Here is a 27,399-nt window from a genome sequence, read left to right as displayed (position 1 = left end):
ATCTTCAGCAGTCCAATTGTTGAGTGTTTCACCAGGAAGACAAGGGCGAATTCCAGCCAAGTATTTTCCAGTCTTGTTGTCATTCGTGATCATGTTGATAAATAATCCTCCCATAGCTTCTTCAACCATGCTTTGATCTTTTGTCAACTTTTCTTCTTTAAGGGCATCAACAAGCTGTTATTCTATATTAACCATTCCTCCTGATTTGAACGTGATCTTAAACTGAGGGAAAGACATACGTTCCCAAGGGATTTCTTCTCTTTCCAACCTTGCCTTTCTATCTTCGCCTCTTCTTTTCATCTCTTTGTTCCTTTGCTGAAAATTAGGCTTAAATCCAAGCCCAAAACGATCTTTCTTCATCTTAATACTCACAGGAACTGAACTTCCTTGAAGATTCTTTCCCAAACGTTTCTCAATTTTAGCTCCAATGCCTGAAGTCTGTCGTAGAGTAATTTTAGTGCAATCAGACAATCTGGGTTGTGGAATTTTGCTTCCCTCAGCAATAAAGGTTGCATTGACAAATTCCAAAGCTCGGAAAGAGCACTCGAGAGCATCATCATTTGTTTCAATGTACGGAGCATCACTTGTTACAGAAGTAATGATTTCTTCTTCAGCTCCTACACATATCAGTTGACAATCAACAACGAACTTCAGTTTCTGATGCAACGAAGAAGGAACAACTCTGCAGAATGAATCCATGACCTCCCTAACAAACAATTATATGTAGGGTGGATATCCATCACCATAAAGTCGATATTGTACACGACTGGTCTGATCAACATGGTATTTCCATTTTCCCAAGCACCTCCTTTTGAGTGCCATCAAAAGCTCGCACTACATTCTGATAACTTTTCATGTGCGATTTATCCACTGGCATTCTTTGAAGTGTGACCAGAGGCATCAAGTTAAGAGCAGATCCATTGTCAATCAATACTCCTGGCAAAACATGGCCATGAAATGTGTGGTAATATTCAAAGGTTTCACTGATCCCATTCCACCCTCAGGTATTCATCATCAGTGAACGTTATATAATTATCAGCAGCTATGTGCCCCACAATCCTATCAAGCTTGTTGAGAGATATATCTTCAGGAATAAATGTCTGATTAAGTATTTTCATCAAGGAATTTATATGTACTTCTGAATTCATCAACAAATCAAGAATTGAAATTCGCGCTTATTGTTTATGTAGCTGTTCAACCACACTATATTCGCTATGTTTCAAAAATTTCAAGAATTCTTGTGCTTACTTTTCTGTTACGGGCTCATTGACTGTTGGCGGGGATTCATCATCAAATACCTTTTGGGGTAGCACTGTAGTTTTTTCCTTTGTTTTTGCATGTTCTGATGCATTCGATGTCTCGGGAGAGTAACATCTCCCACTTCTTGTAAAGAATTCGACTTCACTTACTGCTTCAGATGTCGAATCCACATTATGTACTTTCTCTTATGCTTTTTCCAGAGAAACAGATCCTCCTACCATTGAAACATTGGTAGTATAATTCCAAGGTATCCTGCGGGTATCCTTATATGAAAATGGTAAAGGAGTTGTGATGACCACTTTCGGCTTTGATGGTACAGGATTCACTGTAGATGATTTCACAGTGATGATCACGGGATCACTTGTTCTTTGCTTAGGTTTAGAATATTCTGATGCGCAAACGTCATCTTCTCTTTTTCCTGGTACTTTTTCAAAAACTCTATCTCTTTGTCATTCATCAGTTTTTGCACCAAATCCCTAAATTCAGGGCATAGTTGAATTCCATGTCCCTTCTCTTGATGATATTCACAATAATTCTCGCCTTCATTATGATTTGGCCTGAATTGTTGTTGAATCATACCAGATAGGGAGAGTTGTTGAAATATCCAACCAAAAGGAGATTTAATCTCAGAAACATCCGTTTTTGTTTTCCTTCCATTCTCTTCATGGATTGTGTTCACGTTTTTATCTCCATGATTTGGCAGCGGATGATTTGATGTAGCTGGTGAATTGAATTCCAGTTTTCCAGTATTAATCAAATTTTGGACCACCCTTTTGAATGCCAAACAGTTTTCAATAGAGTGACTCATAATTCCGTCATGATAAACACAGTGTGCTTTCACATCATACCATGGAGGGAACGGTGGTTGCATGGGAATCAAATGATAGGGCCATGATATCTGCTTTTAACAGCGAATCATAGATCTCAGCATAGGGTACTGGTAAAGGTGTAAAAGACAACCTTTCACTTTCCATTCGAGATCCTCTGGACTCTACTCGATTAGTGTTTATTTCTTCCTTCTTAACCTTGGTTGGGTTATCGTAACACTTTTCGAGGTATCTTTGTTATAAGAGTTCGCATTGTTAACTTCATTATCTTTTCTTCGATACATGGGTCTTTTGAAACTAGACCCCTCATTTGATTCAATTTTGCCACTTTTCAAGACATTCTCAATGAGTTCTCCAGAAATGACCAGATCTGCAAATTTCTGGTTGCATTCCCCATTAAATGGCTTAAATATGGAGCCTTTAAAGTATGGACAAACATCAATGTGGCTTCTTTCTCTGATAGAGGTGGCTGAACTTGTGTTGTATATCACGCCATCTCTAGACATATGTCTGAATGTTTCATTATTTTTTCTCTAAATTTTGGAGAGTCCATCTATCAGGAACCATATCTGTCACGTGGCGGTACTGCTCTAGGAATGCTTTTGCCAATCCTTCCATGATCTATGTGGGCTTTGGTCAGTTGAGTATACCACTTTAAAGTGGTCCTGTCAAACTATCTTTAAAGCAATGAATTAACAATTTCTTGTCTTTCACATGTCCTGCCATTTTGCGACAAAACATAGTAATATGTGACGAAGGGCATGTAGTACCATCATATCTTTCAAATTCAGGAACTTTGAACTTGATGAGAAGGATTAGATCTGGAACCAAACTCAACTCGCTAGCGTCAAACCCATAGAATGATTCAGTTATTTCTACGGATTTCATTCTTTCCTCCAAACTCTTGATCTGTCTGGTCAATTCTTCATTGGCTTTTTCTTTCTCATTCAACTCATTCAGATCAGGCATTAGATGCTCAGCATTAAATTCACCTATCTTTATATCTGACATAAGTGGATTTTTTCTTGAAGATGCGGGATCCACTTGTTGATTTTCATTAGGTTTGGTCTCTTGCAATGCTGATGTACGAGCATGGATTTGCACAGGTATGGTACCAGAATGATAAATCGGTTCTGGCATAACCCTAAAGGATATATAGGTTCTTGTTCAAAAGATAAAGTATTTTCATGAATTTTTCCAATGGTAGCTTGCTTCTTGAGCATATCCTCTATTTTTGCATCATATTGTTTGTGAGTTTGCAATGTTGGCTTCAATTTTTTCTAACTTCATTCTCATTTCTGCTTGTTCTTTATTATATTGTTCCTCAATACGTTGTATTTTATCCTCCATGATTTTAGTCGCTTTTCTAGTACCGTAGTGGTGTTGAATTTCTTGTTTGGCCAGGATAACTACGATTGATTTTTTTTTTTAATTTTACTTAATGAATGTTTCTCTTAATGTAAAAAAAAATTATACATAAAGAAAATAATGCAATGAATAATGAATGTATGCAAAATGAATAATGAATGTATGCAAAATAAATGTATGCAAAAGGTATTGATCCCAAAAAGTTAACTGTCATAGAACAACTTCCATCGGTATACAAAAGTTTCTATATAATAGTTCATAACTACATATATGACATATCTTTCCTATTAAGCTCTATGATTTCCTTCATCAGCCATGACATCTTCTTTCCAAACTTAGAAACTGGATCAACGTGATGCTCAATAATCTTTGCTTCAACAGCTAACTCCCCAATATATTGGCAACTTCGCTCATTTGTACCATGGCCTCGAATACCATACTGCTTTTATCTTCACTTCTTTCTTCATAGAAATCAGTTGATTTTTGCCATTGCTCATTAGTTCCATCGAAAGTTTGCTCTAACTCAGTGATTCTTACTTGACAACTGTGCAAAGTACTTTCAAGATCTCGGATTCGTCTTCGTAGTGAAGCGTTCTCCTCATAATTCTCTTTAAGATCACTAGCTCCTAGACGAACCTTCTCTGGGAATAATGATTCTTCAAGTTGCAATATGTAAGCCTTAAACTCTGTGTTTTTATTTCTACACATATCCAAATCCTCTTCAAGTTTTGTTCGTGTTTCTTATGTTCTTTTACTGGTTTTCTGGATTTGCACATTCTTGTTTCTAAATCGTTGCATCCAAGTGCTGGCCACTTCTTGTTCTACTTCAAGTCTGGTGTTGAAATTCTTCCTCTCCAACTCCCATATTTCCTTTTCAACATCAAACTCTTCAATCCTTTGGCCCCTGACTTCAAGTTCGGCAATCAGATTGTTCATTTCAGATTCAAATCCCTTGAACATGGTGTTTTTCTCATCCTCAAATCTCTCAAACATACCGTTCTTCATCTATTCTAATTCTTTAGCTCCATCTCTTTCTTTCTGCATTTTATTCATAATCTCGCGATTTTCAGCTTTGAGCATTATAATTCCCTCCCTTTTGTTAACCTCGAGATCTTCCATTTTCTGCTTTCCTTTCTCAAGGCTTTAGAGTAAACGGCTACTTTTTCCTTTCAAATCTTCGACTCGACATTTCTCAATATTCAACTCTTTGGTCATCTGTGTTGTTGCTCTACTTGATCTTGATGCTCTTCGGGATTTTTGCAGCTCATGGTAATTCTTTTTTAATGTTTTGAACTCACCATCTACTTTTTCTTTGTTTTCCCTCAGCATTGCACATTGTGTGGAATGAAAGTCAACATCGATGCCCAACATAGCTTTATCTTGTCGTATTTGTTCTAACTCTTTCGACCAACCCTCTCTTTCTGCTTCAAACTCAGTTTTTAGGATTTCTATCTCTGATTGGACTATCTGAATACGATCTTCCATAGAAATGTCCTCATTTTGGTCTGGTAGAGGAATATTTTCATTTTTCCTAACAAACCTCCATTCCTCATAATCAGGGGTTAATATTACTTTCACTGCTTTGGCTCGAATACATAAAGTTATTTTCCAAGCTTTAACAACATCTACGATGTTTTTTTGTAATTTTTTCTATGAAATGCAAACTCAGACGAATGTAACCCAACAGTAACAGGAACAAATTGACGACCCTCGTACTGCCTTATAGCTAAAGTGGTGCATATCCAATTCCTCCCCATAAATCGAGCAGCATTACCCAGTTGTAGTCACCACATTTGTAAAAGAACTCCCTTTGTACTTGCCACGGGGCACGCCAAACGATGTCGTTGCTTGCAGATTTCGAAGGACATTTATCCACATGTCTTTTGTGACTTCTTTCGTCCATTCTTGCTCTAGAAATTCTTTCAACGGTGAGTAATCCGTACTAAAGCGACGGTATGAAACCTTTTCTATCTCCAGAAATGGCTACGAATCCAAACATATAATAATTTTGCACATCCGAAAAATCGTCCACTTCTCAATCTTCTACAAGTGCTTAATGATAGAAAGGTTTCTGCTAGAATTGCAAAGCATGATTAACCCTTTTTTGTAACTGCTCGAATAAATCTACTACTGCAGCCTCAATGTATCCAATGCTTTCGGGAAGATGACTATACCATATATACCTAGAGCAAAGAGATCAAATCGTACTTTATCATCTGGATGACTCTGAATGATTTCTTTGATATTGGTCCAAGAAATGCTTTCACCCTCGGCCTTTTGCTTTGTACGGGCCACTACCCATTCTTCTCGTACTCCTGCAATCTTCGCTAATTTAACTCGAAAGGTTGAGTTTTGATTGACCTTGAATAAATTTGATTCTCCAAAGCCCCTTCTATATGTAGCAAAGTTGTATACTCTTCAATAGTTGGAACCAAGTCCTCTTTATTGAAAGTGAAACAATTATACCTGGATTCCAGAATTGAATCAGGGCTCAAAGTAATTCATCATCAACTTCGACATAAAGAAAATATGGGATATCAGCGTAACACTGATAGAACTGTAGTTTTTTGTTTGAGTCTCAACTCTCCCAAATGCCTCGCAGATCTTGAATATCATTTCTTTTTAGAGAAACTGGAGCATAACTTGCTAACTCTGGTATATAATCATCCTGCAAACTGTCTCCCCCCTGTCTTTGTAATTCTTCAGACCACTGTCTTACTTCTGAGTTTGGAACTATTTGATTTGAACACTTTTTATCCATAGATGAAGGTTTTCCAATGAGACAATTAACTCGAAGATCAATATCTTTAATCATGTATGATGTTATGCAGACAACAAAAATAAAAGAAAAAATAAAAAAATGAATTAGTTCAAATAAGAAAAAATTTAATTTAATGTTTACCCAAATATTTTTATTTAAACATGATTTCTACATAGCATACTTAAATAATACTATAATCTAACTTCACATGCAATTTATTTAGCAAAGAAAGAAAGAAATAAATAAATGCAAAAGTTATTTCTCTTTTGTGTATACCTATTTTAAACAAAATTTCGGCATGAGATTGGAAGAGTTTCTAAGGTTTACTATATGCAAAGTTTCAATTCTAAGAGTAAAGGTATCGAATTGTCCTTGTTGATGCCCCCTTGGGCTGTAAAACCCTCAATCTTAGTCCATTACAGACCTGAAAACTACTTGCTAGGTTGCACAGAGAATAAATTCTCACGAAGACGTCGCTTTCACTCTCACTTAAAAGGGATAAGCTTGATTATAAAACTTATGTTATGCAATACAAGTGTTGTGTGTGAGGAGAAATATTCAAACCTTTTGACAAACAAATAAAAATGAAATTTAATATCTGAAAATAAAAAAACATTAATAAAGAATAATATAAAAATATTATGAAAACCATAAGTAATAAAAAATTTGAATGAAAAGAATATAAATTAAATAATATTTTAAATTTCTAATTGATAGAGACAATTTATATTTGATTTTAAAGCTTGACCATCCCCAGCGGAGTCGCCAAGCTGTCGTAACCGGTTTTTGCACGGGTACGATTTTTACTTGGTGAAAAAGTAAAATGAATAAATGATTTTGATTTTAAAAAATGTTTTGGGAAGTCATCATTGATCTTTTTGGGTTAGGTAGTCAAATATCTAAAAATAATCTTTTAAAATAGTTTTTAAGAAAACATAATTTAAAAGATAAATGATCTGCGTATAACAAAAAAAATTAGTAAAAAATGGATTCATGGTCGGTTATGTTTAGGGAAGGATTGGCACCCCTATAACCCCCAAAATTGGTACCCATTAATTATAAATTGTCTCTATTATTGAAAATTTAAGAATTCAAAAATATATTTAATTCATAATCATGTGATTTCAAATTTATTAGTATAATTCCAAGAAAATATTAACTTTTATAAATATATATTTTGTATATTTTTATAAATAAGATATTTATTTATTTAGAAATATCAGAAAAAGACTTCTAGTTGCTTTAAGACAGACATTTCTTAATATTAAAAAATAAATAAATATTAATAAAATATTTCTCTAAAATAATTAATATATATAATTTATAAAAGTAGGATATTCAATTATTTAAAATATCAGAAAAAGACTTCTAGTTGCTTTAAGACAATCATTTTCTTAATATTTAAATATTAATAAGAATATGATAATATAATTCGAAATATTAAAAAATATAAGTATTAATAATGTGGTTTAACCATAATTAATTAATCAGAATATCATAATGAATTTTTTTTATATATATATATATATATTCATGTAAAAAAATTAAGGGATTATATATAATAAAGTAAAACATAGAGATTAAAAAAATGAAAATATAACACCTAATTTCGAAATAATAATAAAAATAGAGAAATTAGAACTAAAATGTAAATATACACATAAATTAGAGAGATTATTTCATGATTTTCTCTATTTTTAGTGAATAAAGTAATGAACTCCAAAGTCTAGGGCCCTGACGCATGATTTACCCAAAAAATTTATAAACTCAAAACTAATCTTCTTCCTCCTTATTTTACACGCAGATCACCCAAAACTTCCAACTATCCTATTTTTGTTTTATTTAATTATCTATTTAACTTACTTTTTTTGAAAATAAATAAAAATAAAATATAAGCTGAAAAAAATAAAATCAAATGTAGAAATAACCTTTGTATAACTTTTTATTTCCGACTTTCTTTGTGTATTTTGCTAAATTTCTCTTAATTTCTCTTGATTTTTTTCTATGTAAATTTTACATTTTGTTCTGGGGTTTTTATAGCCCAATTTACATGAAGAATCAAAGATGATTTTTCCTTTCCCCTTGTATGTGTGGCTGCTGTAGAGGACCCGCTGTTTTTGGTGGAAGCTGCTGGAATTTGTTGTGGTGGAGGGGCTGCTGGAATTTGTTGTGGTGGAGGGGCTGCTGCAGGTGCTAATTGGAGCAGTAACCAGCTGGACCAAGGTAAAAATGGTGATTATAACTCTGCCTCTACCGCTCATCATTTTCACGGCTCAATTTATGTAATTAACCATTTTAAATTTGAAGCTTGGTGATGAAGATGTAGTATAAATCCAATAATAATTGTATGAAATTCCCTTCATGAAAATGAAAGAGAGCTACCACTAAAATATATCAATTTAATGCATCATTTATTCTGGTTATTAAATTTTTCTTTGGTTTGATTTCGATGGCATCAAATCTAATAAAAGAAATAAAACCTGTAAGCAGAAGCAGAGTATATCTGAGGATGAAATGGCATTTCTTCTAATAGAGTTGTCTTTGGGAATAGCATTATCAGCAGCAGGTAATAAGTTCCTCTCAAGAGCAACCATTTCATCCTAAGATATACCGGCATGTTTCAACTTGTCTTTAGCTTCATCAATGTTCCGATCCTTCTACTCGGGGAGAATGAAGTGTGTCTGGAAGAACCAAAACGAATGAGAGCAGTTGCAAAGATTAATCATGAAAAAGCATAGAAGTAGATAGATATATATACATGCAATTGATAGGTTGGTGCATGTTAACTCAAAAACATCTATAAATTATCTGAATATTGAGAACACCCATCAATTACATAGCAACAACTGGCTTCCTTTCAAGGTAGCAGCAACAATAGAATAAAATGAACAAAAATAAAATCCTTAGCTGGTAGCTGATCTATGAAGAATCTTTGCTAAGTAATAAATACTAATGCAGATGTTAAGAGAGATTACAAGGGACATATCTGATGATAAATAAATAAATAGTCACTGGAGTTGTGTGCAAGGAAAATAAAAAGAACAAGAAGCTTACCTGGCTATAACTTGCAGACACGGTCCGTTTAATCCACAACATTTATCTGAAGGTATCTTCGTTTCCATGTTTCACCTCAAACTCCCTCCATTTATCCCAAAAATCTGCATCAGAATTGAGATGCAAATATATTCACTCCACGGGCACGATCAATTTCTCCTAAGCTCTTTCCCAACTCTGCATATTTCAAACACATCGTCTTCGCATCTTTATCAGGAAGACCAGACTCTATTGCCTGCTCATAAGTTTCTCTCGTTTTTGGAACGCCAAAGATCTGCACGGGCAATGTAAATCTCATACAGGCTGAGTTTCTCTTGATTCGGAACAGCCTTAGTTGCTTGATCATAAAACCACATAGCTCTCTTTGCTAACCCATAATCCTCCTCCAACTTAGCATATTGAAGATAAAGTGGTTTTACAGCATCAGCAGGTGCCTGGAAAATTGAGGAAACTTGATGTCAAAACGATTATCATATAACATTGGTAACTCAGAATCATTCAAGTCCAATGTAAAGGTAGAAAAATAAAGGAGTGGGAAGAAATAGAGCAGATCATAGAATGGGATTCCATGTAATCGTATTTCTCCACAGCTTCAAAACCCATGTTACAATCAGCATAGCAATCATCTAACTATTATTATTTCTTGCAATCTGATGCAGACTGAGTAATGCCATCAGACTAGTTTAATTTTTTTTTTTTTTTTGCAAAAATATTTCATTCTTGCTAGTGATCAAGCAAAAAAATTGAAATCAACCATGAACTATAGAAACATGTCAGCATATAATTTCCTAAATCCAGTATTCTCTCATAGACTGCTCGAGTTGACTCCAGAGTACCCGAACTTTCTTCCAAGTCTACATAAAACGCCACAGCCTAAAGGATTTAAGTAGCTTCATCTGAACAGGTTCATTCCCGTCGGCAGCCACTGCAAACAGAAAAATAGACCGATGAAGAAAATTTATAAGGTGTATAGATTATATCATTCTCTTTTTAAAAAAAAGAAACAGAAAAAAGGGTTTAAACTGAGATGAGAAAGGAAATCATATGAAGCAATGCAAAGGAATTCAAATCAGAGGCCATTTACTCGAGCAAGATAAACAGGGATTACCTCTTGGTTTGACCTCAACAGAAGGCTCAGCTGTGGCTCGTCCCATCAGCTCAGTGCACCTTTGAACTTTTTATGCCTCAGTTCCATCTCTGCCTACTCAGCCCTACACTTGCCAGATGATCAACAGTCTTGTAATTTACTTGGACAGCTTTATCAAAAAGACGAGCATTGCCAGATCTTTATAAGTCTCGTACAGCTTCGCAAAAGCCACCCACAGTGTATGGGGCTTTCCAACAGCTTTGATTGGGACAATCATCTAAGTCCTCGATTTGCGATCACATTTTTTTTTTTTGCATTGCGTTTATCGAAGTTATGAACATAACGGATGTCATCGCGATCATTATGAGTGCGGTCGTAATTTTTTTTAAAATTAACACAATTTATCCTAAAACATAATAGTTATAATTATAATTTTAAGAAATTATTTTTAATAGCTTTTAAAATGTTTTCTAAACAAAAATAACATATATATAATTTAAAGAACATAAAATAACTCAATTAAATAAAACTAAAATAAAAAGGTACAATTTAAATTTTATAAATTTAGATTACTAAAATTTGGAATAAATTAAATAAAAATTAAAGTTTACATTTAAACTAAGAATTAAATTATAAATTATGAAAGAGGAGGGAATAGTACGAAAATTAACACATCAAAAAATATTTTAAAACTTATAGCAAATTTTTTGGAGATTTGGAGTGGAGCAGCTGACCAAAAAAATCTCTCTTCAACAATTTAAAATAAATTCCAGAACCTTTCATTTTCTCAAATCTCTACTAAAAACATATATTTAAGAACCCAAGATCTCTATTTTCTACCATTGTTTTTTACTAAATTCACAGCTCCAAAACCTTTGATTTTTTACCTTCTCAAATAGAAATCTGTTGCTGTCTAACTACATCATCGACGGCGAAACTCGACGAAAGCAAGATTTCTCCTCAAAATAAACTTTGTTTTTTTTTTTGTCCCCTTCTCAATTTGATCTTTGGTAGTCTTGACTCTTGATATGTGATCATGCTCTCTGTTTTTTCTAGAGTTTACAGGAAAAAAATTATAATGCATGTGTTGAAATTTTGTTGCCGTTTAATTCAATACCATTTAAACATATTTTTCTAGCATTTTCGGGTGAAAATTTTGGTTTTTTTTTTACTTTTGTTTTACAGTAACGGTATGATAGCGTTAATAGCGTCCCGCTATTAGCGCTACACATCGCTACCCGTTAAATTGCGGGCGCAATCCGCCGTTATCGACGTGAATCCGGAACTCACCGCAAATATCGTCAATATCAATTTCGGATCGCAACGCTACCGTGAAATAACGACCGCTATTACAATTTCATTCCGCTATTTGAATCCCTGTCCTAACTGCCTCTGTGTATGTCAATATTTGCATGGTGGGTTTCCCTCAAATAGCTTGACCCTACGACTCCATTGTTCTACATTATGTGGATCTGGCGTAAAAGGACACTATTAGCCATTTCAAGCCTTCTATTCATTAAATGCTCTAACCGAGCCACCCTCACATCAACATCATTATCATCACGTAACCAAAACCCCTTAAATATCTTCTTCTCAAACTTCGATTTTGATTTTGCATAGAGCAAGGTCCAAACAGATGTCCTCTTCAACATCTTCTTCTTCCTCGTCACTCAAATCCATGTTCTCCATTTTAAGAGCCACCATACTCTCTTCAAATTGTGAATAAGCATCAAATATGACGCTGAAATCCCTCACAGTAACCACAGTTGTCATTCCCTCCTCAAAAATATCCCCGCCTTCTCAAACAGATTTCTTCTGATGTATTTCAAAAAAACAAAAAAAAATTCTTCTGACGTAATAATCAGCAAGTGAAGTCCAAAGTCTACCAACTTCATCTGTAAACTTTCTAATTCCACCTCTGATTATTGCATCCACATTGAGCCCTGAAACCTCTGTTGCATGCGTTGTCAGCAATTCACACAACTCTGACCACAACCGATGCTTAGTTTCACCCTGTATCGAATAGAACTGATAATCATTCAAAACAGACGCTAACCTCTCTGCGGCTTCTTGCCATTGACTTAAATTCACCAAAAATTCAACAAAATCCTCGATATGACTAGGATCGTACTTCAAATATCTCCTATAAACCCTGTTAGCGTATATAATTGGTGACTAAGTAGGTTGTTCACTTTGTTATGAGCAGGGATTTAATGCGTTTGTGGCCGCGTTTTCGAACGTATCGTGTTTATTGTGATTGTGGACATAACGGATGTCATCACAGTCACTGTGAGTGTTGCGTTTGTAAAATTTTATAAATTTCGCACAACTTATCCTAAAACATAATAATTATAATTATAAAAAAATCATTAAATCATTTTTAATGATTTTTAGAATATTTTCTAAGCGAAAATGAAACACACATATAGTTTAATCAAATAGAATATTTTAAAAATCCGGTGATAAGATAAGATAATTAATTTATGATGACATTGTGAATACATTATTATTTAAAAGAAATAAGACTATCCACATAGGAAAAACTCTAAAAAATTAAAATGGATAAATATATATATATATATATATTAACAACGTATATCTCAAATGTAAGCAAGAAAAACAACGCATATCTCGTGCAAGCAAGAAAACAATCTTCAATAAAGCAAAAATATAAAGTATGATGTACAATAACTAAAACTACACATACTTCATGCTACCTAACTATGTTAATGTTCAACAATCTTCATCATGGTGTCTCTCTTTTAATCTGAAACCAATCGAATAAAGTAAATTAAAATCCAAAAAAATATTAACTAACTAAATTGCATAGAGACATATATTCTTTTGGTAGGCAAAATACCTTAATTAGATATGGGGTAGTAGCAGTTTCACCAATTAGTTGAATGACGAGGAATATCAGATCCTTCACCTTCACTTTAAGAGTGATCTTAACTTGATCTCTGTGGTCGTTGTCCAAAAATATATCCAGAAAATGTAGCATTTTCACCTTGATTTTCTAATAATTGAGATGAAGGATATATTTGAGGAGAACGATACAAGTGAGGTGGAGGTGGGTGATACATTTGTGCGGAGAATGGTACATTTGGGGCTGATATAGCACAACATAATTAGGAAATGGTGGATAATAACCATGGGAAGGTTGAAGATATGAAGATTGTATCGATAGATAAAAACCATGAGTGCTAGTAGATGAATCATTATACCTAGGGTTACTAAAAGTCTATCTCCTACGAAAGAAGAACCTTCAGAAGTATTTTTTGGTGTCTTTCATTTTTCCTTTTTAATCGAACTTTGGGTTCACTTTTTTCTCTACTAGATGCAACAAACATATTACCTCTGAATTTTGACCTATCACAGAAATGTCCACTACCCAGTACAAACATATTCTTCTTCATACCGACAAAAATATCTAATTTCACCTCCATCGCCACTCTGTCTATCATTTCATCAATTGGGATGAATCTTTCTCCACGATATATTCCAAATGATCCATGAGAAAAAGATCGTCCTTCTTCATAAAAGTTACCCCAACCACCCGAACTTCGTCTGAATTCTTCTCTTCTATATCACTCGTGTTGTGATTGGATACTTTCTCGAGTGGCTTGTCTCATAGCAAAAACATCATCGATGAATTCATTCTTTTCTTCCCTTAGTTGTGATAAGAATTCATTGTTCTCTTTTTTTGTCCACTTTCTTTTCCTTGGTTTCTTTAAGTAATTTCATTATGCATTCTCTAATGATACATGTAATCAAATAAATATAATTCACACTATTAATTATGTATAATCTATATTGTTAACATTTAAAAATAATTATAAAGAATATGTGTCAAAAAAATCATAAAGTATCACATACCAGTGACATTAGGGCATGGTGTAACTTCATCGGTTTTATGAGGAATGTATTCTTTAAACCATGTTAGTCTTCCTTTCGTAACATTGTCACAAAGTTTACATACAACATTTCCTTTCGTATTTGGAACTGTATCTCTAAAGTGCCAACCTATATCTCTACTCGGTGTACCATCTAATATTTCAGACGAAAACTTTTCAGTACGTGGTGACATGCTTCAATTTCAATAAAAACTAAAATTCGTATATACATAATGTTAAACAAAAATTAATTATTTTTAAGCTTGAATCATTATTTAATTACACTAGTTTATCTTGATAATAAAAATGTAATGAAATACAAAAAATGAAGGTTAAAATGTAATACATTTAAAGAACACAAAATGATTCAATTAAATATAATTAAAATAAAACGTGTAAACTTTAAATTGCAAAAATTTATACTACTAAATTATGACAAAATTAAATAAAAACTAAATTAATATTTTAAACTGAAAATTAAATTATAAATTCCAAAAGTTAGGAGGGATGACAAATTAATATATCTTTTAAAATTATATTTAAAAAATTTTAAAATTTTTTTAAAAAAAATAGAGTGGACGATTGACTATCCAAAACTCTTAAAGCTTAAGAGTTAAGAGAGCTCCAGAAACTTTCATTCTATCCTCAACTCACAACCTTTCATTCTTTTAATAAAAAAAGAACCTTTCATCCTTTACAAAATTCCGTTTGAGTGGCAACCATGCTCATCGATGACGACCACCGTCTGCTGGCGACGATGAACACAAAAAAAAAAGATCTTTTCTCTTTCAAACTTATTTAGGGATATTTTTTCAAGTTTAGAGACAATTAATCCAAAATGAAAAACCTTTGATTTTTTATTTACCTTTTCAAATGGAAGCACGTTGGTCGTTACTGCTCAACTTTTTTACCAGCAGCAAAGCTCAACGGACGCAAGATTTCCCCCAAAAAAACTTTGTTTTACCGGTTTGTCCCCTTCCCGATTTAATCTTTGGTGTGTCTTGAGTCTTAACTCTTGAAATGCTCTCTCTTTTCTTAATTTTAGAGTTTAGATAGTTTTTTTATAATGCATGTTTGAAATTTTGTTGCTCGATTCAATTCAATGTTATTTAAACTGAATTTGGACTTTGGATTGGCCTTTCTTTTGTACCGCAATACTATTTTTGTAAATTTCTTTGATTTTTTTCTTTCTTTTCAATCAAGTTTTGATGGCTTTTTTTACTTTTGTAGAGGAATATATTCCTTGCATTTTTCTATATTTTTTGTTTTATAAGAACGGTAGATAACACTAATTGTTAAAAAGTCAGAATTGATGAATTCAATTCTTTGGCAGTCGGCGGCTGTTTTGAATTCAAAATAAGGCTGCTAATTTTGTTGAATTTGGGTAAGGGAAAATTGTAAATTTAGTCCCTACACTTTAGGGTATTTACAAGATTAGTCCTTAAGCTTCAACTATAAATACCCTAACCCATTTAATTTCAAAATCATCCCAAATCATTTCTTTCTCCCAATACTAAAGAGTTTAGAGAGTTTTCTTGTGAGTTGTGAGTGTTTTGTAAACACCTGTAAATTTTTTCTCTTTAGTAAAAGATCTGCAGCAGTCTGGAGACGTAGGCATAATTGGCCGAACTCCGTTATCAATTTCGAGTATTATTTTTCCGCTTTTATTTCGCATTATCACTAATCTGGTTATAGGGAAATTACTCGTTTTATTCCGCAACAACTTGTATCAAGAGCTTTTGGTGGTAAATTTTGTCGATTTTTCTGTGATGTTACTATTTATGTGAATAGTGAATTTTTTGAATAGTAAAATTTGGTCGGCGATACGAGTTTGTCAATGGAGGTGTTGTAATACACGGTGATTTGCAGGAATTGTCAGAAACGATCCAAAAGAAGTCAGATTCGAGTGGGAGCGATGGCTGCAGACGAAGGGAATGTGAAAATTGAGAAGTTCGTTTGGGAAGACCGCAATGAGCCAAGGCATTGGAAAATATCCAAGGGTATTGTGGAGTCCCGCCTTGATAGATTGGAGTCCATGGAGGACATGTTCAAGGACAAGACACAACGAGTTGGAGATGGCTCAAGGGAATAATGCCCATGAAGCCGAGGTGATGACTTTAAGAAACGAGGTAGATGAGCTCAAGAGGGAGCTGCTCATATGGAAATGAATGAATGGGGTACGCTCAAGACCTTCTTGGAAAGACTTAGACCAGGGGTGATACTCGAGGGAGAACAAGGTGATACGCAGAGACTTTCAGAGGCCATAGATGTAGCCGAAAAGCTTATTGAGCTTGCGGGGGACAAACCAAATAACAATGTGTAGTCCAGGACCATGCCTAGAGATAGTGACAACAGTGGGGGAGACTAGGAAAAGGTACAGCAGGGAGATTGTAGAGAAAGCTCTTCGAATGGCCAAGGTGAGCCATCGATTGTTTGTAGCCAAGGAAAGCCATCAGAAAGAATGGAAAGGCTAAGTCTGGTGCGAAGAAGAAGACGAGCAAGGAAAAGTTGAAGTGTTACTTCTGTGATGGTCCTCACTTAATTAGAGGATGTCCCGAGAAGCGTCGCCTTGCAACCATCATGAAGTGGATGTGAGAAGGAGAAGTAGCAGGAATTGGTGCGGTTGCAAGTGTTAAAGCTACCAAGCCAGGGAAAAGACTTGGTCCAATTGAGGGGATCAATTAGGCCAAGCAAGGAGAGACGAGGTAAGGCTTTGATGTTGAGGCAGTCAAACCCAAAGAAAAGACCATGTGATTGCGAGTGCCCAAAATCAAGTCAGGAAAAGCACTTGGTGATGCTACATGTTCCAAAGTAGCCGAATCAAGGTGAAAGCATGGTGCGACTACGAGTTCTCAAGTAGTCAACCCAGTATCGAGACGTGACGAGACTTCAAGTGTCAAAGATGTTAAGCCGAGGGTAAAGAGCAAACGAGGAGGCACAAACTTAAGATGTCATAAGTGTTGCAAGATTACCCGAGGGGAGCCGAGTCATCCAAGGTGATAGATGAGCCCAAGATCGAGTTGTCCAGAGAAGAGGACGAACCCAAGATCGAAGAGGCGTTAGAGTTGGCTCAATAAGGTTTATTTTTGCCAAGGCGAGTAGAAGCCAAGTGCAAGAAGAGTAGTCCATGTCCAAGGAGTTTGCTGAGCATGTTCGTGTAGAGAACAGGGCTTCAGAGACCATATTAAGAGAAGTTTCAAAGAAGGGGCTTGCCGAGGATGTTCAAGTGAGGAACAATCCATCAAAGACTAATGGACAAGAGTCAAAGGGAGCCAAGACGTTGAGGGACAAGGCAACCACGGAGAAACTGCCCATTTACAAGATGGGAATGAGCTCTAACCTTCGTATTAGAAGGGAGAGGCAAGAAGAGGCATCGGACTTTGCCGTGAGAAAGTGCCGATGCATGATGGCGCAAAGAACTCCAATGACAAGGGTTCAATGAGAGGAGTTTCAGACTTCATGGAGTAAGAAGGGCTTACGCAAATTTTGAGTAAATGCAATGAAATCATAGGGGAAGGTACATCTCAACACTACTCTAGTGTTCTTTTGAGTTTGATTTGTTGTTTTAAGTGAGTATAGGTCGAGCAAGACCTAACTTTTAACGCGAAGGAAACAAAGTTTGGAGGGGATCCAAGACTTTGTCGCAGGACCGGGAGAGTCCAAACCGTGGCTAATCAAGTCTTGTAGGAAAGAGAGTTTCTATGGTAGAGATGCACTTGTGGGCGTGTTAGCCCATTTTATCACTTGGCGGCAAGAACCGAAGCAAGCACAGTCGTTATGAGAGGCTGAGTCCTTATGGGGGACATGAGCAAGTGGTGGCGTCGAAAGGCAACCAAGTTGATGCAAAGTATAGCGCGAAAGATCGTGAAGTTACATGCAACAAAAGCTAAGGCAACATTGTATGGGATGACCAGAGTGCTATGATGAAGCAATGCAGGTGAGGATTCAGTCAAGCTATGATGAAGCAGTTCGTATGGTAGTCTTCCATGAAAGATAAGATGAACTCACTTATGTCAAATCAGACGTGAGAATTAGATGTATTACCACCAGACAAGAAAGCGCTTAGTAACAAGTGGATTTACAGGACGGTGACTACGGACAAACTGAAGTTGTGTTCAGCTTCAATTGACATACTAGAGTAACAAGACTAGAAATTTTGTTGCATTGATCGAGGTGTGAAGACAGATTAAAATCAGTCTTCAAGTGGGAGATTGTTAAAAAGTCAGAATTGATGAATTCAATTCTTTGGCAGCTGACAGCTGTTTTGAATTCAAAATAAGGCTGCTGATTTTGTTGAATTTGGGTAAGGGAAAATTACAAATTTAGTCTATGTATTTTAGGGTATTTATAAGATTAGTCCTTAAGCTTCAACTATAAATATCCTAACCCATTTAGCTTCAAAATCATCCCAAATCATTTCTTTCTCCCAATACTAAAGAGTTTAGAGAGTTTTTGTGTGAATTGTAAGTGTTTTGTAAACACATGTAAATTTTCTCTTTAGTAAAAGATTTGCAGCGGTCTGGAGACGTAAGCATAATTGGTCGAACTCTGTTATCAATTTCGGGTATTATTTTTCCGCTTTTATTTCGCATTCTCACTAATCTTATAGAGAAATTAGTCGTTTTATTTCCCAACACTAATAATGTCCCGTTATTGTTGCTATACATCTTTACCTATTAAATTAAGAGCGTGATAGACTAATATCAACATTAATCTGTTATCCATCTCTAAAATTATCAAAATCGATTTCGGACGACGAACTACGATATAGCGACCACTATTGTATTTTTGTTCGTTATTTGAAACCCTGGTTATGAGTATGTTGTAGGTTTATTGCATTTATTGTTGAGTCGTTGTTGAGTCAGCTTTCCATTCACGTCTTTGTATTGAAGAGTGATGATATATATTTCCTTGATAAGTCTAAGCAAAGAACAAGTTGGTTTTCTGAAATATTATCAAAGTTCTCTAAATCATTTCTACAGGAAGCTAACATGATAGCATTCGCTATGTATTCTGGTTCTGGGTTATATTCTTGCTTCCGTTGGTAATCATGCCTCGTGGTCTTGTTTCTAATATCAGTACGACGAATTTTGACGCTGCTCCGGTGTCTCACTCCAAGATGTTCACTAATAAAAGACCAGTGCGGTTCTTGATTAATTTAACTATTTGTTTTAGAAACAACAAGTTCTCTTGGCTATGTGGAGTCATCGGATGGAGAAGTTGTTGTTGCTTGGTTCTGTTGTGTCGCCACCGCAAACGATGGTCCGTGAGGATGGTGAATCAATGGAAAACGAGGATTATGAGGTCTTCGTTGTTCAAGACAGTGCTCTCGCGTCATGGCTTTTGTCGTCGGTGAGTCCTCCTTTTCTTCCTCAGCTGGTTGGTGCATTCACGATGGCAGAGGTTTGGAGTGCTATTGCTAAGTTTTTCTCTAGTAAATCAACCACCATCATTATGAACCTTCATTATAGGTTAAAAGCAGTTAAGAATGCTGAGTGGTACATGCATAAATACATTTCTCAAGTGAAAGATATCTACGTCGCTTTGGCGGCTTGTGGAAGCCCGATTTTTTTATCACGAGAAAATAGACTCTATTTTTGGAGGTTTATCTGCTGATTATAAGCTATCTGTGGCTGTTTTGACGGTGAGTCGTGACCCGAATACCTTTGACGGGGTTGTTTCTATGTTTCTCGATGCTGAGTTACAATATAAGGGGTTTGATTAGTTTGAAGACTGAGTTTGAGTGCTAGTGTTGCTGATGGCTCTCGTCGTCCATTTCAATCTTCTGGTTCACGAGGTGGTCGATCCCAAGGATATCAAGGGGATCGTGGAAAGGGCCATGCGCGATTTCAGTGCCAATTCTGTGGCAAAAATGGTATCTCATTGATAGGTGTTGGTACAGGTTTGACAAGACTTTTCAAGGGGTTTCTTCTTCTACCAGTAAGTGTGACTCTACTGTTGTTGATTCTTCATCAAATACAAATGGGTTTGGTGCTAATCTTACCAACCATGATTGTGACTGTGTTTATCACAAATCTAGGTAGTCAGGTGGGAATGTAACTTCTGATCATGCCAAATGGTTCTTCGACTCTGGGGTAACTCATCAGATTACTGCCAATTCCGAGGATGTAGTGGACGGAGCTGATTAATCTGGTGTCGGTAAGTTGATGGTTGACGATGACACAGGTTTACCTATCTCTAAAATTGGGCAAGCTTCTTTATTTACTACATCTAAAACTTTGAATTTAAATAGTATGTTATTAGTTCCTCACATTTATAAAAAAGCTTATCTCGGTGCCAAAGCTTGCTAGAGACAACCAAGTTTTTCTTGAGTTTCATACTAGTCGATGCGCGGTTCGTGATGAAGAAACATGTGCGGTTCTGTTACAAGGGAAAGAAGTTAATGGCTTATACAATTTTGATCCAGAAAGCTCAGTTAGTGATACTAGACTTAAAGCTTGCGGTTTGCAGCGGATTTTACATTTTGGCATAATCGTCTACGTCATCCTACTTTTGATGTCTTAGTTCAAGCATGTAATAGTTGTAATACTAGTAACACCCTTGCCCGTATATGGTGTCATATGTGAAGTAGAATGTCACATCAAATGTATAAAGCATATATTGTTTAAAAATCAATATAATTTTTGTTTCAATTAAAATCGACATTTAAAATAAATAATTACATTTAAAGACTATAATATAAAATATTTAAACTACTATTCATTCATCATATGATCAAAAAGACTTCAGAAATATTCGAATCAGAACATCAAAATAAAAATATATACATGTCAACTATAAAAATAAAAAAACATCATAAAGATGTCATACTGATAGTATGGATGTCTTAACTGGTATGTCAAAATGTAGGATGTCATGCTTGGCTATCTACTTTGTTGACGTCAGTTTCCCTACTTGTGAACTAATCACACGCTAAATATTCTACTTAGTGAGGTAACTTATAAGATAAATAATATATAAAATAAAAAAGCGTATATAAAAACATCATTTATGTAAATCATGCATGAAATAATATAAGAATAAAACAATTATTAAAAGTCTTTACTTTAAACCATGTATTAAATTTATACTATTCTATTTCATTTCATATCATTGTCCACTGTACTATTATGAGTAATCTATGGTATGTGAGTCATATGAGTGAATGTCTAATGTGCAGTCGAAACTGCTACTAGTAGTACTCCTAGAATGCACTGAATTACTCCACCTCGTGTATCATTAAGACACCCGAGTCATATGAGTAACAATGTTGTATCGTATAACATATAAAATACCCTGTAAATTGCACCAGATCACTCCACCTCGGCACTACAAAGGCACACGAGTCATATGAGTAATTTATATTGGTGCAACTCGTAAGCTTGTACTTGTTCACTCCACCTCTTGGCATGCCAATTGTACCATTAACTCTCACTTACATACAACGGGATTACTAAAAATCATATGCTATTTTGTATGTAATATAATCAAATATTCAATTCGAATAAAATCTTGTAAACATTGTAATGGGCAGTTCATACCCAAAACAATCATACACTATAAAATAAAACAATTTGATAAAATCTATGCATGATAACTACTTTTAAAAAAATCTTTTAAATAAAAACGATCGAGGTTGACTCATCGCAACTCTTCCTCGTAATATTTTGTTAAAAAGTTAGTTGCACTTACATGTTGCCTCACTACGCTTTAATGCTACTTTTGTCGTACTCTCGACCTTAATCCTTTTCTTTTAGTTCACTTTGTATTTGTTTTCGATCGCGACCTACACAACGATCATTTTCCCATTGTAAACAAATTTCAATGTACGTTAGTACTTTAACTAATATTATAACCATATACTCAACAAATTTCTAAAAAAAATAGAACCAATATATATTCGAGACTAATTTCTCTCTTAATTTAATCAACTTTAAAATACTCCCTTCTAAGTCCCTCTAGATTTCACTCTTTACCCAATAAGTGGAATATCAAAAGTTGACTCCGTGTCCAAGCACTAGACGTGCATAATTGGGAATGTAGGACAGTTAGGATTCAGCAGCTACTCGGCCCCGGCACAATGGAAAAAAACTTGAAATTTGACCAAACCCAACTCAAGTAATTAATTGTGCATGCCAAGTTCAAGAATCTTAATACTTAAATCGAATCACTTGCAAGCCAAATGGAACTTTTTATTCTTTCACCTTTTTTAATTAACATTGAAATCTTTCAACTCAAACTTGAGCACATTTTTTTAAAGTTTGAGCATGGAAATCAAGCTCATTTTTTACCAAGTAACTTGAATCTAATCGTGTGAAGTCAAGCCGTTCAATTTTCACCCAAGTTCTCACCAACCAAGTCCATGGCCGTATGCTTCATTCTTATTTCCTAATGGTTTTCAATCCCATTTCATGTTTCTATCTTATTCTACAACACTCCTAACATCCTTTTTATTCTTTAATTCAATGAAGTTTAATAAAATCAAGTCTCCCCTTCATCCACATAAATCACCCACGTCCACCATTCAAGCATGAAATAATGAAATAATGACACCAAATTGTAGAAAAACTAATGTAGTTATTTTCTTATTTCACACTTTAGTCCAAAATCCTAATAAATTGGACCAAAAATTGAAAGAAAAAAAATAAACTTCCCTTCGGCTATGGAGGTTCGACAGCTTGCTGGAGGAGAGGAGCAGATTTTCTTGAAAATTCTAACCAAAATATCTCCCAATTTGACTTTTAAAAGTTAATGAAAATAAATTTTTAATTTTTTTGGTCTAAAAGTCTAAATCACCCTTAATGAATCCTTATTTTTACCTCCTACTGATATTGAAGATGTTCGACTGTTGGGGGAGCGGTTTTCTTTAGAAGACCTAGATGAGTTATAGCATTTTTCTAGGGCTTGAGGTGGAACGTATCAATGGCCATTTGTTACTTCGACAACAGAAGTTCATCAAGGAACTGATTGTGAAGACTAGTATGTTTGATGCAAATCATGTATCAACACCCATGGTGTCGTATCCCAAGTATACAGATGTGTCGTTGGAGCATTTCATTATTTAGGTCACGCTCATCCTGATATCGCGTTTAGCATCAATCGAGTTCCTCTGGGCATGCATCGTCCATGTGAACACTTGAGGGCTGTTAAACGTATTTTGCGCTACTTAAAGGGTACGATGCATCATGGCTCCTTTTTCGTACAACCAATGGATCTACTGATCTTGTAGCATTTGCTGACTCTGACTGGGCAAGTAATGTTGATTATAGACGTTCTGTTACCGGTTATGGCGTGCTTTTAGGGAATAACTTGGTCTTCGAATAAATAGAAATCCATCTCGCAATCAACTATTAAAGCCGAGTAGGGGTTGTCTCAAAAAAGACGGATTAATATACGGTTAAGATACGGCGTGACCGGAAACTTAATAAGATAATTAATAAATTCGGTAAAGTGCTACCTATTATGTTGATAGACTCGTAATGTTGTAAGTAGAAAATATGAAAAACTATTAAAAAATTTGGTAACAGTAAACTTTGGTTATCGGTAAGTGTCGATACATATATATAAGTATTCATACTTACTTCATTGTGGAAAACATTAATTTAGGGTTATCTTTTGAATGAGTTTTAAGATATTAATTTAGTAATTATACGTGTTTAATAATTTATTTTTATTTTACGATATATATTATTATTAAATTAAAAATAATTAACATATATATTATATATTTATTATTATCTTTGGTTAAAATTGTTAAATTTAAATTCTAAATAATATTTTATAAAATATCTAAACAATCAAATAATTTTTTGTGTAAAAGAAATTATTAAATTAATGTTTAAGGTGAAAAACATGAAAAACTATTAAAAAAAATTAAACATAAATTTCATAATTATGTATCATACTTACTCTAAAAGTATGGATATTTATAGAAATATCATCTGAAAAAGTATTAATTCATACTATATTGTATGTATCGATACTTACATTTAAAACTTAACCGGTTAAAATAAAATCGGTGCTACTATTACATTAAAATACCTACCGATTTTTTTAAAGGTTGCTAATAATGTAAACGGTAAAAAAAATAGGCGTTACCTATTACATTAAAATATCTACCGGTTTTTTGAAGTTGCTAATGATGTAAACGGTAAAAAAAAATATACGCTACCTATTACATTAAAATATCTACCTTTTTTTAATGTTGCTAATAATGTAAACAGTAAAAAAATAGGCGCTATCTATTACATTAAAACACCTACAGTTTTTTTAATGTTGCTAATAAAGTAAACGGTAAAAAAATAGGCGCTACCTATTACATTAAACTACCTATCGGTTTTTTTTAAGATTGTTAATAATGTAAACGGTAAAAAAATAGACGCTACCTATTACATTAAAATACCTACCGGTTTTTTGAATGTTGCTAATAATGTAAACGGTAAAAAAAATAGGCGCTACCTGTTACATTAAAATACTTACCGATTTTTTCTAAGGTTGTTAATAATGTAAACGGTAAAAAAATAGGTGTTACCTATTACATTAAATTACCTACTGGTTTTTTTTAATATTGCTAATAATGTAAACGGTAAAAAAAATAGGCGCTACCTATTACATTAAAATATCTATCGGTTTATTTAAAAATTACTAATAATATAAACAGTAAAATAAAATAGGCACTACCTATTACATTAAAATACCTATTACATTAAATTATCTCCTAGTTATTACCATTATTATTATCAAGACAAATAACATTTTCGGTGAAAACATATAATATTTCCGATAATACTTTTAAATGATCATCTATTTAATCAGTCACGTCGTTTTTTAACCGTATATTAGTCCGATTCAGAACCTCCCCTTAGTGTGGCTGACACAACATCTGAAGTAGTCCGGTTAAAAAGCTTGCTGATGGATATAAGAGTTGTTTCTGAGACACTGAACGTTTGGTGTAATAATACCAGTACTGTCATTGTCAGTGCAAATCTAGTGTTACGTGCTCGATCCAAGCATGATGAGTTAGATGTTCATTTTGTTTGCGAAAAGGTAGCTGATGGTATGTTACGTGTTAACTACATTCCTACGGGGAAACAAATTGATGATGGCTTACAAAACCTCTTTCCAAGACCAGATTTGTTGATTTTCTACATGAGATTAATGTAGAAGAATGAGTTGCAGCAGAAAGGAAAGAGTCGAGAGAATGTTAGCGTATATAATTGATGACTAAGCAGGTTGTTATGAGTCTATTTTAGGTTTGTTGCATTTATTGCAGAGTCAGCTTGCCCTTACGTGTTTGTGGTGAAGAGTAATGCTAAATATTTCCATGTAGGTGTAAGCAAAAAACAAGTTGGTTTTCAGAAATATTATCAAAGTTCTCTAAATCATTTCTGTAAAAAACTAACCAACCTTAAGTGATGCCTCAATGCATACTCTTTTGACTCACAAAAACTAGATAAGGTTCCCAAATCCTATTATGTTGAGTCACAAGAAACCCACAAAGCGCTCTATAGAATGCCCTACGTGTCCTACTAATTAACTTCTGTTCAGATAGCGTCAACAAGTACATTATCAAATCCTAAGCATCTTATGCATTGTAACACGCACTTTCTCAAAAATATTATTGAGGGTTTCATATTGAGGGTGAGTAGCGTGTAAACTCTGAATGGTTTCGAGATGTTCGCGTAAATAAGCGTGCCAAAGCTTGTAACTACCAGGCAAAGCTTGCTTTTTTATTCTAAATCTATTCTTGAAAGGGGCGTCCGATCTAGCAATTAGATACCTCTACCAGAGCTTCAAACTAAAAGGGTTCCTTAACACTTCCTCTCATAAAGGTCATCTGGATATGGGTATAGTTCCTTTGCCAGCGACATTGAAGAAAACTATCCAAAAAGTAAACAAAACCCATAAATAAAAGAAAATTATTTAACCTAAAACCGAGAGAAACCCTTTGCTAGCCTTGGGGGAAATCGCGATCCTAGAGTATGAAAAAAAGGGGACAGTTGATGGGGATGGGGATGGCGCCCAAAAGACTGGGGGCTTTTGGGTTATTTGAAGTTTATAGAGTTTCTATGGTAACAAAAGGGGTTTGTTTAACCCGCTTCCAGATTTAACTAATATGTTTCATTGGACTGTGTTAACGAAACACTGAAGCCTATGTGAATTTGACTGGGCCTATGAATCTGCATGGACAATATGCAATGGACTTACTTAGAGTTCTATAGGTCAATTTGATCTTTATATATTAATAAAAAAATTGTATAATTATATGCTTAAAAAAGATATTAGTGATTTTTTTCTTAATAGGTAAAAAATCTACTTTATTAATAAAATAATCATTTATGTAAAAAATCTACTTTAAATGGATTTTTATTTTATAAGTTTATTTTGTAATCAAATATATATACTATAAATAGATATTAAATATTAGAGTTAAAGATTATTCTTGTATTCTTTTTCTCGTGATATTAGTGAATTTTTTTTCTTATGTTTGTGGTTTTTCTAGAATTAGTTTTCCACGTAAAATCTTGATGTTTATTTTATTGGACGATTGTTATACATGTTGTCAAGGATGGGCCTAGGCGGGGGCGGTCGCCTCCTAAAAATTTAAAATTAACATATACTTTAGATTTTATCTATGTATTTTCTGTTGAAAATTTATTTTCACCCTCCAAAATTTTATAAGTTCAAATTCGTCCCCAACATAAAATTCTAGTCTCTGCATGTCGTTATCTTCTAATAAAAGATACATTGATTGAGAAAACTCATAAATTTAATATAGTACATTACTAAAAACAATATTAAACTTTAAACCAAAATCAATTTCTAACATATAATAACGTAAAATTAGAAATAAACGTGATATTTTATGTCATAGGGATAAACTTATAAAATTACAAGAGATTAAAATAGATTAATATTAATTAAATTATATAATAATTTTTAAAAAAATAATAATAATTGTTCATGTTTTTTTCTCCCTCAATTTATCTGTGCGTAAAATAAAAAATTATTATATTGCATGTAATGTGAAATTGCACATTGAAAATTTAAAATAGTTTTATACATCTACGTATATTTTAAAATTATTTCTATGTATATCTACATATATGCATCAGTATGGGCAAGCATCCTATATGATTTAATGGCTAG

The 27,399-nt window shown here is 34.1% G+C and overlaps 1 pseudogene; it reads right to left on the bottom strand.

Moving 5' to 3' along the window:
- Window positions 1-980: 980 nt before the first annotated feature.
- On the bottom strand, window positions 981-26,178 carry LOC120131790 (annotated as a pseudogene).
- Between the last annotated feature and the right edge of the window lie 1,221 nt (window positions 26,179-27,399).

The sequence above is a fragment of the Hibiscus syriacus genome, unplaced genomic scaffold (genome assembly GCF_006381635.1).
Source record: "Hibiscus syriacus cultivar Baekdansim isolate YM2019G1 unplaced genomic scaffold, ASM638163v2 tig00110556_pilon, whole genome shotgun sequence".
Classification (NCBI taxonomy): Eukaryota; Viridiplantae; Streptophyta; class Magnoliopsida; order Malvales; family Malvaceae; genus Hibiscus; species Hibiscus syriacus.
Note: the sequence above shows the minus strand (reverse complement) of the source record. Positions and strands in the feature narration are given on the sequence as shown.